This window comes from Furipterus horrens, unplaced genomic scaffold (assembly GCF_987537825.1).
Source record: "Furipterus horrens unplaced genomic scaffold, mFurHor1.1.pri manual_scaffold_17, whole genome shotgun sequence".
Lineage (NCBI taxonomy): Eukaryota > Metazoa > Chordata > Mammalia > Chiroptera > Furipteridae > Furipterus > Furipterus horrens.
Genome location: NW_028327187.1, coordinates 23,657,847 through 23,671,034, shown reverse-complemented (window position 1 = coordinate 23,671,034; position 13,188 = coordinate 23,657,847).

The following is a 13,188-nucleotide window of genomic DNA, read 5'->3' as shown; positions in this document are numbered from 1 at the left end:
TCCCTGAATTCCCAACACATATGGGAGAAAATTAACAGCTTACCACCACAGGCAGCAACTCATACTTTCAGCTACCTCTCCCATCCCACTTCCCAAGCCCCTTCCATGGTCCTGAGTCTTAGGGAATTTCAAAAGCAGCATTTCATGATCAAAGGCCATCCCCACCCCATCCTTAACTCTAGAGTTATCATGAAGGCTATCCATTAGAAACTGTGTTCTTATTTTAGTTTATTTTTCAAGTACAGTTGACATACAATATTATATTAGTTTCAGGTGTACAACATAGTGATTAAACATTTATATACCTTATGTAGTGATCATCCCAATAAGTCTAGTATTCATCTGACACCATACATAGTTATTACAACATTATTGATTGCATCCCCTGTGCTGTACTTTACAGAGGAACTGTGTTCTTGGGAGGCAGTATGGTTCGGGAGCTGCAGCCAAAGGAAGGGGAGAGCAGTCAGTACCATACCCTACCAACCAGGCCCAGAGTCTGCTACATCTGCTGTACCAACACTGTGCAACAAATGTATGTTTACATTTTTATCTCCACCATGACTTATAAGCTTTATTTCATACCGTTCTTCTCTCTATTTCCTCTAGTACTGTGCTACTCAAAGTGCAGTCCACGTACCTGTCCTAGTTCATGCACTGTATGCTGCTGGTCTGTGACAAAATGGAGAGTAAACAATTAGAAACTTTCATTGCAATTTTTTTAAATTTTTATTTATTTATTTATTTATCCTCATCTGAAGATATTTTTCATTGCTTTTAGAGAGAAGAGGGGAGATAGGGAGAGGAAAAGGAAGAGGGAGAGGGAGAGAGAGAGAGAGAGAGAGAGAGAGAGAGATTGATTTGTTGCCTTCTGTACACACCAGGACCTGAGACCTAACCCACAGCCTAAGTATGTGCCTTGACTGGGAATCGAACCAGCAACCTTTTGCTTTACAGGACAACATTCCAACCAACTGAGCCATGCCAGTCAAGGCTTTTATCACAATTTGATGTTGCTGCCACATGTAAATACATAAAGAGTTGGCCCCACTGTTGAATCTAATACTTGCTTTAAAATGGGCTTATTTTTTGTATTTTTAAAGTTTTTCTAATCATTCATTTTTACTGTATTTTCCCAAAGTATTTGTACATGTCAGAAAGAAAATAAAAATAATATAAACTGATTCTTCGCTACAGACAGTTTGAAAAGCATTGAGCTGGTAATGAACACAGTGCCTTGGCCATGGTAGTAAGTTTAAAAATGTTTTCCAAATAAAGCCCCATGATGCTTTTCTTTGCAAAAATAAATTCCCACATTTGCTACTCATAGAGAGTTGTTATTAAAGTTAAAATACATAAGAATGTTCCAATAATACATAGCCTATTTGAAGATAAATTTCTAACAAAAAGATTACTCCTACAAAAACTATCCCATAGGACACTCTTCTTGGCTTACTTTTATTCAAACCATACTCAGGAGAGTAAGTACGGTTTATTGTGAAATTTTGCATCTCAGATCTTGGTATAAATTACAAAAGAGAGGCTGAACTCCATAACCTTTGTATTTTATTTTATCAATTATTTCTCCCTAATTTATATCATGTTTTCTGTTGTAAATGAAAGAGATGCTAGGCTGTGTACCAAAACATATTTTCTTTGAGCAAGATGATAAGACCCAGAGGGAAGTACTGCTTCCTTGGAATGCTTTCATCTCATTCATCCTTACAGCATGGCAGAAGTATAGCAAGTCTCCCCTGCCATAAATAAAGTTCATGTCATTACTCAGAAGATTTAAGCTCTGTGGGATGTCTCCAGTCTTTCTCTAACCCCTGTTAAACTTATGGTTAATACCATATGGTTTGTTAGCAGCTTTTTGTTTTGTATTGTTCTGAAATTGTTTCATATGGGAGTACCCTGTCTTCCTAAATAGATTATAATAGAAAGAGCATAGGGCCAGCAGTCAAATGAACTGGTTTCTAGTTCTTATTCTGCCACTCTGAACATTGTGACACTGGGTCAGTAACTTAACATCTCTGAACTACAGCCTCCTTAACTGTAAATTGAGAAGAGTGAACTACATGATCTCTAAGTTTTCTTCTACTTCTGATGGCCTGTGTTTCTATGACTGTGAACTCCTTTAAAGAATGTAACTTATACTCCTGTACCCAGCATCTAGAACAGTGCCTAGAATGTAATATACATTTGTTGAATATATATTTGTTGAATATGTACTTATTCAACAAATATATATATATTTATTTATTCAACAAATAGATGTTTGTTGAATGAATGACTGAATGTACCCCCTTATAACACAGACCCCAGTAATGTCTCCACAGGAGATTCTCAACAAATATTTCTTGTTTCATCAGTGCTCTTATTAATCTGAGTACTGTGTACAACATTTAAAATCTCAATTTTCACCTAACATGCAGCACAGTAAGCAATATTGCAAGAGTGCAGATATAAACAGATACACTTTGATCATATTTTCTTTATTTCCAGAAATCTAAATCAAAGATTTTTAGAATTATCCTTCAAATTTTAATAAAGTTGACTCTTTAAGATTGTAAAGTACTAAAAGTAAGAAACTATGTTTCTCAGAATCTCACTATTATTATATTATTTGGAAATGGATCATTATATTATTTGGAAATGATGGTAGTAAACTTTTAGGAGGGCTTATTATCAGTTTTTCCCTGTAGAAAATCCTGTATCAATCCTTTCTATAGAATTTTTCTGAAATGTATTGCATATTTCCCTGCCTTAGTAAACAAAGTATATGCAATCCAATACATTCTTGATGCTCTGTTTTAGCATATTCAATTTTTGCTCTATGTTAGAATATACAGAAATGATGAGACATTGAGCTGAATCTGTACTGAGCCATTACACATCATGAAACTTGATTTCTGAAAAACAACAAAATCCTCTGTAATGAGTTATCCCTTACTCTTTAACATATTATATAGAATGTGTAGACCTATACCATCCTGCATTAATATGCATCTTACAAATTGCAATTCTGATATCAAAGGCTAAAGTAGTCTACCTAGGATGTTCCTTTGGTTTTGGTACAGGTAACTTTACCCTCCCAGTCGATTTCAACTCATTCTTCAGTTTACTTGCTTTAACTTATGTTGCAATATAGTGATCACCAGAGACCAAGTGGTGTGGTGGAATGAACATAGTTTCCGGAGTGAGTTAGTCCGAGGTCCAAATTCCAGCTCTGTTACTTACCAGCCGAGTGTCCTTGGGCAAGAAGCTTTACATGGCTGATCCTTCACTTACAAAATGAGGATTAAAAGCTTAACCTTGGTTAATGAATGGATGGATAGATGGACCCATGTGATAATTCAAGTATAGTACAATGCTGATTGTAGAATACAGGTAGCCAGAATACTTGTGTCTGCTGTAATAGTGTTTTAGCTTTCTCGTATGCTAGAAAAAATATGACCTTATAAGGTCTTTGAGAAGACTAAAGATAATATAGGCAAAATATCCAGGATATTGTAGGTATTTACATTATCCTATAAACCTTAAGGTTATTTCATTTAAAGCCCATCAAAACCAGGGTTTTCTTTTTTAATAACCGTTTATTTACATATTTATTGTGAACATTTATTGGACAGTCACTATGTTCTAAGCACTGGTGATATTCTTGCCCTCATGCTCCTTATTCAGGTTTGTTTTTAACCACTGGCAAAATAAGGTATAACTGAGATCTTGTGTTTTTAGTTGTGAGTTCATTTACAGGTTTGTCACAATGCCAGCTTTTGAGAGTGCCAGATTATCAAGGTTTTACAAGATTCATATGTTTGAAGGGGAGATACAACCTGAGCGGGTCCCCTTTAACTTCACAATCTTGGCTCCAGCTCAGTCCTCTTTCAGCCTGTGTTAAAATAGGTCCATGTGGAGGGTATGAGGGCTAAGCAGTGTTTAGTAATGGCCAAGGTCCAGCAAGAGACTGCCACAGGCCCAGGAATTCTCAGACATCGATTTGCCTTTCCATTTCCCAGGGCTTAACCTCTGTCGTTTGGCCTCCCCAATTACAATTACATTTCCAGACCCCCTTTTTCTTTTTCTTTTTTTTTTTTTTTTTTTGGCCTTGCCCCCAATTCCCAGCCTTAGTAATGGCTCGTATTTCCTGGATGTAACTACAGGAGCTCAAATTCACTTCTGAAAAAAAGTTTTCAAACTTGAGCTTGCGGCCAGATCTACCCCAGTCTTTAACTTCACAGTCTTACTCACATATACTCTTAGTGTTTTTAATTTACTCCTGTACGGAGTAAATGCTGTATTTACTTTTTCTTTTTTCTGCTTGATAGTAAACAATGAATTTAATCTTCTTTAGAGTAAAAAGGGCAATGATTTCTTGACAACTGGAGACAATGGCAGTCTCTCCAGTGTTAGTCTATATGTGGAGGGAAAACATTTATCCTACATAAGGAAGTGAAAGTTCATCTTTCTTGGCATAACTTCTCCTATGGCAAAAAGGTCATTTAATCACATGCAAGCAGCTAGACAAGATGATAATATAAAGCAGGATTCTGTGTGCTTCTAAACCATCTGGGGTTTATCAGACACCCTTACACCATTCAAAGATGGGAAACTGTGAGACAGTTAACAAGAAAAATCAAAGAACAGAGGATGGATATGCTTATTGTTCTTTTGCATATTTTCACAGATATGGTTTAGTTCTTGATTCTAAAATGAGAAAATCATCAGAATATCTTTCTATGAGCAGTTGTGTTCACACCTGAAGCCGCCATGGTTCTGAAATCTAGGGAGATCTCTTTTTCTCACTTTAGTTTTGCTGCAAGCTGAATTTGTAATAGTACTGATGTGAATTAACACATTCACGGTGCCACAGATATTTTTTAAAAACTAACTGCCAAGTTTCCTTATCCTTAGACTAATATTATTATGGATTCTCAAAAGTAAGGCAATATACCATTTTTACCAGTTTTTTTTTTAATTTGATCTTTTGGGGGTCTTTATTTTTAATTACAGTTTATATTCAATCGCATTTTATATTAATTTGAGGTGTACAGCATAGTAGTTAGATAATCATATACTTTAGGAAGTGTGCCTTGGCTGGTGTGGCTCAGTGGATTGAGCACTGGCCTATGAACTGAAAGGTTGCCTGTTTGATTCCCAGTCAGGGCACATGCCTGGGTAGCAAGCCAGGTCCCCAGTTGGGGGCGATGAGAGAATCAACATTTCTCTCCCTCTCTTTCTCCCACCCTTCCCCTCTCTCTAAAAGTAAATAAATAAAATCTTTAAAAAAAGAAAGTGTTCCCCCTGATATTTCCAGTACCCACCTGGCACCATACATAGTTCTTATAATATTATTGACTATAGTTCTTATACTGTACTTTACATCCCCATGACTATTTTGTGACTACCAGTTTGTACTTCTTAATCCCTTCACCTTTTTCACTCAGCCTCTTAATGCCCCTCCCCTCTGGCAACCATCAGTCTGTTTTCTGTACTTATGAGTCTGTTTCTGTTTTGTTTGTCAACTTATTTTGCTTTTTAGATTCCACATATAAATAAAATTATATGATGTTTATCTTTCTCTGCCTGGTTTATTTCACTGAGCATAATACCCTCTAGGTCCATCCATGCTGTCACAAATGGTAACATTTCATTCCTTTTTATGGCTGAATAGTATTCCACTATGTATATATGTACCACCACTTTTTTTATCCACTCATCTACGGATGGACACTTAGGTTGCTTTCATATCTTGGCTACTGTAAATAATGCTTCAATGAACATAGGGGTGCATATATTCTTTTGAATTAGTGTTATATTTCTTCAGATATATACCCAGAAGTGAAGTAACTGGATCATAAGACAGTTGCATTTTTAATTTTTTGAGGAACCGCCATACTGTTTTCCATAGTGGCTGCACCAATACATATTTCTACCAGAAGTGCTGCACGAGGGTTCCCCTTCATTTGTGTCCTCACCAACATTTGTTGTTTGTTGATCTTGGAGTCTTTAAATTCAACAAATATTAAAGTAATGGTAACACAAGGCAATTTTGGAACCTGACAACAAACTTCTTGATCTGAGAAGGAAGGGCCAAATTCAAGACTATCCAATAATCCCAGTTAAATTGTATTCTTTTAGAATTTCTTACATTCATTTAAGAGTTCATTCTTCTCATAAAGGGCTTCCTCATACCTTATCCTGCTTGTTCTTCCCAACAACCCTGCAAGATAGATCAGGCATGCAAATATGATTACTCCCATTATATTGATGAGAAAACCTCTGGGATTCAAAGATACAAAGTAATGCTCCCAAAGTCCCATAGTAGGTGAACAATGAAGACAGGATCATAACCCAAGTCGTATACTCTAACTCTAAAAAAAAAACTTTAAGAAAACCCCATAAACCATGTGGCAGTGGTTTAAAAACTAAATGTCATAGGCAAAAACTTCTGAATGTTATCCAGATGTCTTTGAAAGGCTCAGGGGAATCAATACTCACCTTAAAGAGCCAGGCTCTTTAAAATGAACAGGAAAAATGACATGCTATGAAAAACATGTCAACTTGAGATTTACTAGTTGAGAGAGAAAAGTTAAGGACAATACAGACAGGGCCAGGTTTCAGAATATAATATGCTCTTCTCTTCATTGAAAACAATGGCCTTTGCACAAGATGGGAAAGTTACAATGTTGGCAGTAGAAAAGTGAGTTTTACCATATTCACTCTGAATATGTGAAAAAAAGTGGAAGGTTTTGGAAATGTTTGGAGAACTTTTTTTTTCCTCGTTAGTGAAAAATCTAAAGTGGTTTAGGGAAAATCTTTCTTTGTTCTGCTTTCCTGCTGTTATCAGTAAGGTAAATGAAGAAATTTAAATGATTAATCCAAATGAATTAGCCTTTGAAAACATCTGAATTGCACTTCTTCATGCCAGTGGAGTTTGACAGCTAATTATTGAGGCTAGATGATACAAAACTCAGAATTTCTCAAAATGCAGTAGTAATGCCTGGGTAGGGAAAACTAGTTGCATTCATTACAGGAAATTCACAGCTTCCCTCAGGAAAAGTGGTTCCACGGGTCAGAGTTGGGCTTCATGCTTGAAATTAGGGGGTACAGGCCTGCCGGAAGACCTCTTCTTCCTGCCTTGCCTTTATAGACTGAGAGGAGCACTGAGTCCCTCAAAGGACAGCTCCCCACAGGAAGGAAAAGTTAGCCTAAGAGGAGCTAAAACCGAGGTAGCTGAGTTGCCAGAATCCCTCCACAGGCCACCCAAGCAGTGAAGAAATTCATGGAGAGAAAGAAAGAAAAGACCCACAGCCGTGAGCAGAGCCAGCTGGGAGGGATGTTATTACTTTATTTCTGTTTTCTTAACTGTGTGTGTGCATGTGTGTGTGTGCGTGTGCGTGTGTGTGTTGAGGGGGAGGGAGGATTGATTGCAGAAAATGTCTGGATCCACAGCGTTCAAGATGGAAACTTTTGTTGATATAATTTCTCCTAACTTTCCTACACCTTCCTTCCCTTCTACTCCATTTCCCCAGTGGCTATCAAGAGCTGTATATATCTGACCACAAAACATCCAGTCAGTTCAAGTCAAAAATGCAGCCAGCCATCTGGATTGACTCAAACTCTGTCTACACACACCAATTGGCTTGGGGGTAAAAAAATGTAATTCAGTGGAACAACTGGTTATTTTTAAAACAACGAGTTGAATTCAGACAACCATCCAATTAGTTGATTTCAAAATGCCTGTTTGGCGACATGAAAAGGATTATTTTCAAAGGGCCTTGTGTGTACATAAACAACCTGAATGCTATTAAATTGATGAACTATTTTAGAATCAAGTAGATAAGGACAAAGCAGCTGTAGTCTGTTTAGAGGGAAAACCTGTTAGAGTAGCAGTCCATCAAGCACTCCAGAGGGTGACACCTTCTGTTATAAGGATGAAGTCTTTCATTTGCAGCAGCATAACCATACCCCTCTTTGTAGAAGCAAGCACCTCGTGCCTTTTTTAAGAGAAATCCACTGCATGCCTTCTTCCCGGACATGCCAAACAAAGATTCAAACGGACTCTCAAAGGCTATTGCCCCATAACACATTTCCTAATACACACGATGATGTTAACTTGATTCTCTCTCCTCTTCCAGTTTCAGTCTCACTACATACAGCAAGGAAGCCTTCTCTGAGCCATTTGACCCAATTCATAATGAGTTGGGTCAGTTTAAACTGCACAGCTGTATCTCCCTGAGCTTTTCTCCCCCTAAAATGTGAAAGTTTTTTTTCCTATGTTACATTGCTAAGAAATGATTTAAGAAAGGAAGGGGGGAAGGTCTCCGCCTGAAGAGAATTTTATTTGCACTCCCCATGCTTTGTCATAAAGGGCATTCAACCGTGTTAATCATATAAGAAGTTTTAGAGAAACTCTTTTTCACATTAGGCTTAAAACATCACCCCTGAGGTGGTGCTGATGGCTCCCTTAGAAAAGATTTCTTTGACATCTAAGACACAAAGGACTTCAGCGAATGCTCAGAGTTAAATGAGTGGTGCCTAAGTGCTGACTCTCCATCCCCAGTGACAAGCATTAACTAAGTGAAACTTTTGTTACTGCAAATGTCTTACTTGGGTGTGTCTTAATCCCGAATGTTGCAGAGGTTTTGTTTTATTGTGTTTTTTTTTTAAACATTTATTTTATCAGAAAGGATCCTCACAATGGAAGCATTCATTGCCGTCTCTGTGGCTGAGCCTCTAGGTTTAAGACTGGTTAAGCTGCCCCAGGTAGAAGTGTTTGCACAGCTACAGAAGTGTAGAATCACAGCCCAGGAGCTGGAAGGGGCCTCATTCAGCCAGGCCTTGCCTTTAGGCATCCAAGCTAGAGGAATAGTCACCCTTTTCTTTAAGATTCCCAAAGAAAAAAACTTTACTTGTAGTTTTTTTATTATAAAATGTGAACTAGAAAACATACTTACAAGGGAATATATTACAATTCATATTTAAATTATTTCATTTTTTAACATGTGCTTTCCCAAGTTTTAAAAAATTCATCAACAGCAAAGTTTCTTTTTTCCTTTGAAAAAAATTCCTTTCAATAGAAGCACTTCTTTTTTTTGAGGATCCACACAGGACATTTCTCTCAAAAAATTCTCCCAGAAATCATTATGTGCCTCCTAAACAGCAAAGCTTGGTTTTATCTTATGGATGCTCTGGACCTGGATGAAAACATATTTCTTTATTTCCTTTGCCTGTTAGAAAGCTCAGAGCCAAATTTGTAACCAATGAACAGGACTGAATTCCAGCTTCACCCATTTTCTTTCCCTAATATTCTCTTTCATCCAAACTTCTCCATTTAGATGTTGTTTCTGGGATTTTTCATTGGTTTGTTTTGATATTTTTAAGCAGCTTAGTGAAACAAGACCAGCAGAAGCTCTGAAGACCAATATACTTACACTTGGATCCCAGCTCTACCCTGTCCTAGCTAAACTTCCCTGAGTCTCAGTTTCATCTGTAAAATGGAGATAGCAATAGTAATTTCTACCTCATGGGGTTGTTGTGAGCATTAATGAAAAAATACATGTATAGTGCCAAGCTAAGAGTAAGCACTTTAGTTATTAACATTATACCTTTGCTACCTTAAATCATTCTGAGAGCAAGCAGGGCCAAAAATAATTATTTATTCCCCAAGTCAAATTTTTAGTCTTTAATCCCCTTTCTCCTTCTTTCCGGTGCATGAATTCTTTCAAGTGAAATCATTTGTTGCTGTTTCCACACTTCGACAAAACTCCTACATTACAGAGTAGTGATTTCCAAAGTTGTTACAAATCAACAGAAATACTTATTAAAAATACAGATTCCTAGTCTTAGACACCCAAGATTATTTTATAGATCAGCAGTTCAAGATTAGATGTTCCCAGGACTGAGGTATTCTACATTGGATTTGATTATCAGCTTTTTGTGCAATAAATGTCACCTTGTCTATACTTTTCTCCAAGAATCTAATCACAAACTTCCCAACTTTCTTTTGTTTTTTAAAAAGATTTTATTGATCTGTTTTTGGTGAGAGGGTAAGGGAAGGAGAAAGAGGAGAGAAACACCAATGTGTGGTTGCCTCTCACATGCCCCCAACTGGAGACCTGGCCTGCAACCCAAGCATGTGCCCTGACTGGGAGTCAAACCAGCAAGCTTTCAGATCACAGGCCTGCACTCAATCCAGTGAGCCACAGCAGATAGGGCCCTTCAATGGCTTTTTATATTACTTCTTTTTATCATTTTGCTTTTTGTCCTGACTCCTATGTGTGCCTTTTCCAACTCCTGATGCTTCTTTGTCCTTAACAGGTCCTTCCCCACCCCTCATTCTCAACACTCTTTTGGGTGAGGTACATTGGAGCTAAAACCTGTTTGTATCTTTTTTGTTACTTAAAGTATAGGGACATTAACAGGATAACAGTTACTTGGTGATCGTTCCAACCCCTTCTTCATGGAGAAAAACATCTGCAGTTTTTTATTTTATTGGCCTGCTTGATGGCTCTACAACACCGTGAAGAAGGAGCCCCACCCACCACAAGGCTCTTCATCCTGCTGGGGAAGCCATACATAGTTGAGAGACCAAAAAGTGAAAAAAAAAAAAAAAAAGTATCCGCCTTCCTCTGTTTTCCATGGATAAGTGCCAAATCCCTCATACTTAAATTTCCCCCCTTCCTTTACTTTGCCTCCTGGTTTTCCTTTGAATGAATGAATGAATAAATTGTCCACCCCTCCAAATTTTCTCAGTAATCTACCTCTATAAGCTCATTCCAGTGTTTAATCCCCTTGACAATAAAATGAGAGAGAGAAAAAAAGAAAGAAAGAAAGAGAGGAAAAAAGGAAAAAAAGAAAGAAAGAAAAGAAGGGAGAAAGTAAGAAAGAAAGAGGCCCATTAAAATCCTAAAATCTCTCCTGCTTTATCTTGAGACTGTTTCAGTTGTTTCCCCTTGTTACATGCGTGTTGCTAGGATAGTACAAGTATTTTCAAGATGAATTCTATGCCAAAAGATCTTGTAACTGAGTCATCATCATCCTCATCTTTTTAAAAACATGAGCAAGTCTCAGCAGCACTTGATCCACGTTAATAAACATTACCTAGGAAAAGAAAAAACAGGCTTCGAGAACATGACATCATCATTAAAAATAAATGTTTACTGAGTACCTATTCAGTGCATGATATTGTATTAGCCCTGGAGATATGAAGAAGTTTTTGCCTTTAGGCACACATGTACACACATGTGCTCCCACATGTTAAATCCAGAGAAGTGGCTCAGACTAGATGGATTACTGGAATTGCGAGGTAACAATTTTGCCTGAGGGGCCTGGGTGGTCACAAAAGGTAAGACTCCAAGCTCTGAAGAAAGGGTAGCAGCGAGAGCCTGAGGGGGGGAATTAATGTGAACAAAGACGAGAAAACAGGAATGAAAGTAGTTTGAGGGAAAACCATAAAGAGACCATTTGATGGGAGCAGACAGTTTGTGTAGATTAGAAGAGAACGGGAGATAATAATGGAGTGGTAACCTTAGCTGGTTATAGAGGGTCTTGAACCTAGTCTAATTAGTATAGCCTTATCCTATAAGCAGTAGGGAGTGCCACCATCACAGATAAAAGAAAGCAGGAGACCGCTGGGGTTTCTGGGTACCTTCACAAGGAATGGAAGCAGGGACATTGATTACAAGAACTTTGTGAAATGCCTTGACTTTGTATAACTGTTCTCTATGGTTATGACTTTGTTATTCCCTTGTGGTATCCATGCTATTTGAGAGGATAGCAAGAAAAGGATAGCTGGAGAGATTACATCCTACCCTAAAAGCCAGTCTGGAGGTGAAAATGACCCTAAGAAATGCAATAAAGGGGGGTGGTTTTAAAAGTAGAAAGATAGCCCTGGGTGGTATGGCTCAGTGGATTGAGCTTCAGCCTGCGAACTGAAAGGTTACAGGTTGATTCCCGGCCGGGGGCCCATGCCTGGGTTGTGGGCCAGGTCCACGGCTGGGGACATGCAAGAGGCAACCTATGGATGTATCTCTCTCGTGCATCCATGTTTCTCTCCTTCTCCTTCTCTTTCCCCTTCCTTTCCCCTCTCTCTAAAGAAAAGTAGAAAAGATAGACACGGAAAATCTCTGAGGCTCACAGAAGGGGGACGAAATGTGGTATATTTGGAGCCAGCATGGGTCTGAAAAAGTCTTTGAAGGCTTTTAACCATAAGGAACCTTAGATATTTCCCTGACAGCCCCTGACCAGCCAACGTTTTCCAATAGTATCTGTCATGCTAGTTTAGATGGAAAGACTTAAACGGCCATTGTCAAATGAATACACCATTTTTTAAACCCCAGAGAGCCCTGAGAATATTCTGCAGATACCACCTTGTTGAACTAAGTGGGATTGACTGGGTACCAGGTAGCATCTAGGTTAGTTTCTTGAGTTCCCTAATTTGAAGGTGCTGGCTGGGCAATAGTGGCTCCCCATCACCTCACTCAGATTTAGGCAAAAGTGATAAAGCAAAACAAAACAAAACAAAAAACCTTTTCAGGTGTGGCTTGATTGTACCCTGCCAAGATAAGCAGTTGATTTGGGTAATCAGATATTACTGTCCATTTTCCTGATTCAATATAGCTTCAGTATTGTGAATGGGCTGTTGTCTCTCCAGGAATCACTTGGAAAGGCCTCTGCCTGCAATGATCTTCATTTCGAGCCGCGCTGCTCTCTCCCACTCCTAAACACACCCCTGTATCCCTCTGCGAGTAGGAGATCACCAATGTTTACCTGATAGGGCACAAAGTGATTAGGAAAGACTCTGTTGCCTCCCTTCATCCACACTTCCCATTAACCAAGAAGATAGGAATCATTGTTTTCTTAACTGACTTCCATGATCACTTTTGTGATAATTTTGAACCTGGTACATACTAGATACTGAATAAGTGTTTGTTGAATAAATGAATGAATGAAGGCCAGGCATTATCCTAAGTTGTGAGCATTCAACAGTATAGAAAAGGAAAATAGACAAAAGAAAATCCCCTCATTTGGGAATTACATTATAGTGAGAGAAAAGAAGGAACCATAAGGTTCTAAGTTATATCAGATGCATCACTGAACATATGGTAAGTACTCAATACATATGTGGTAAAATGGAAGACTCTAATATAATAATGCATCTAGTTTATGTTTCTCTTCCTCCTT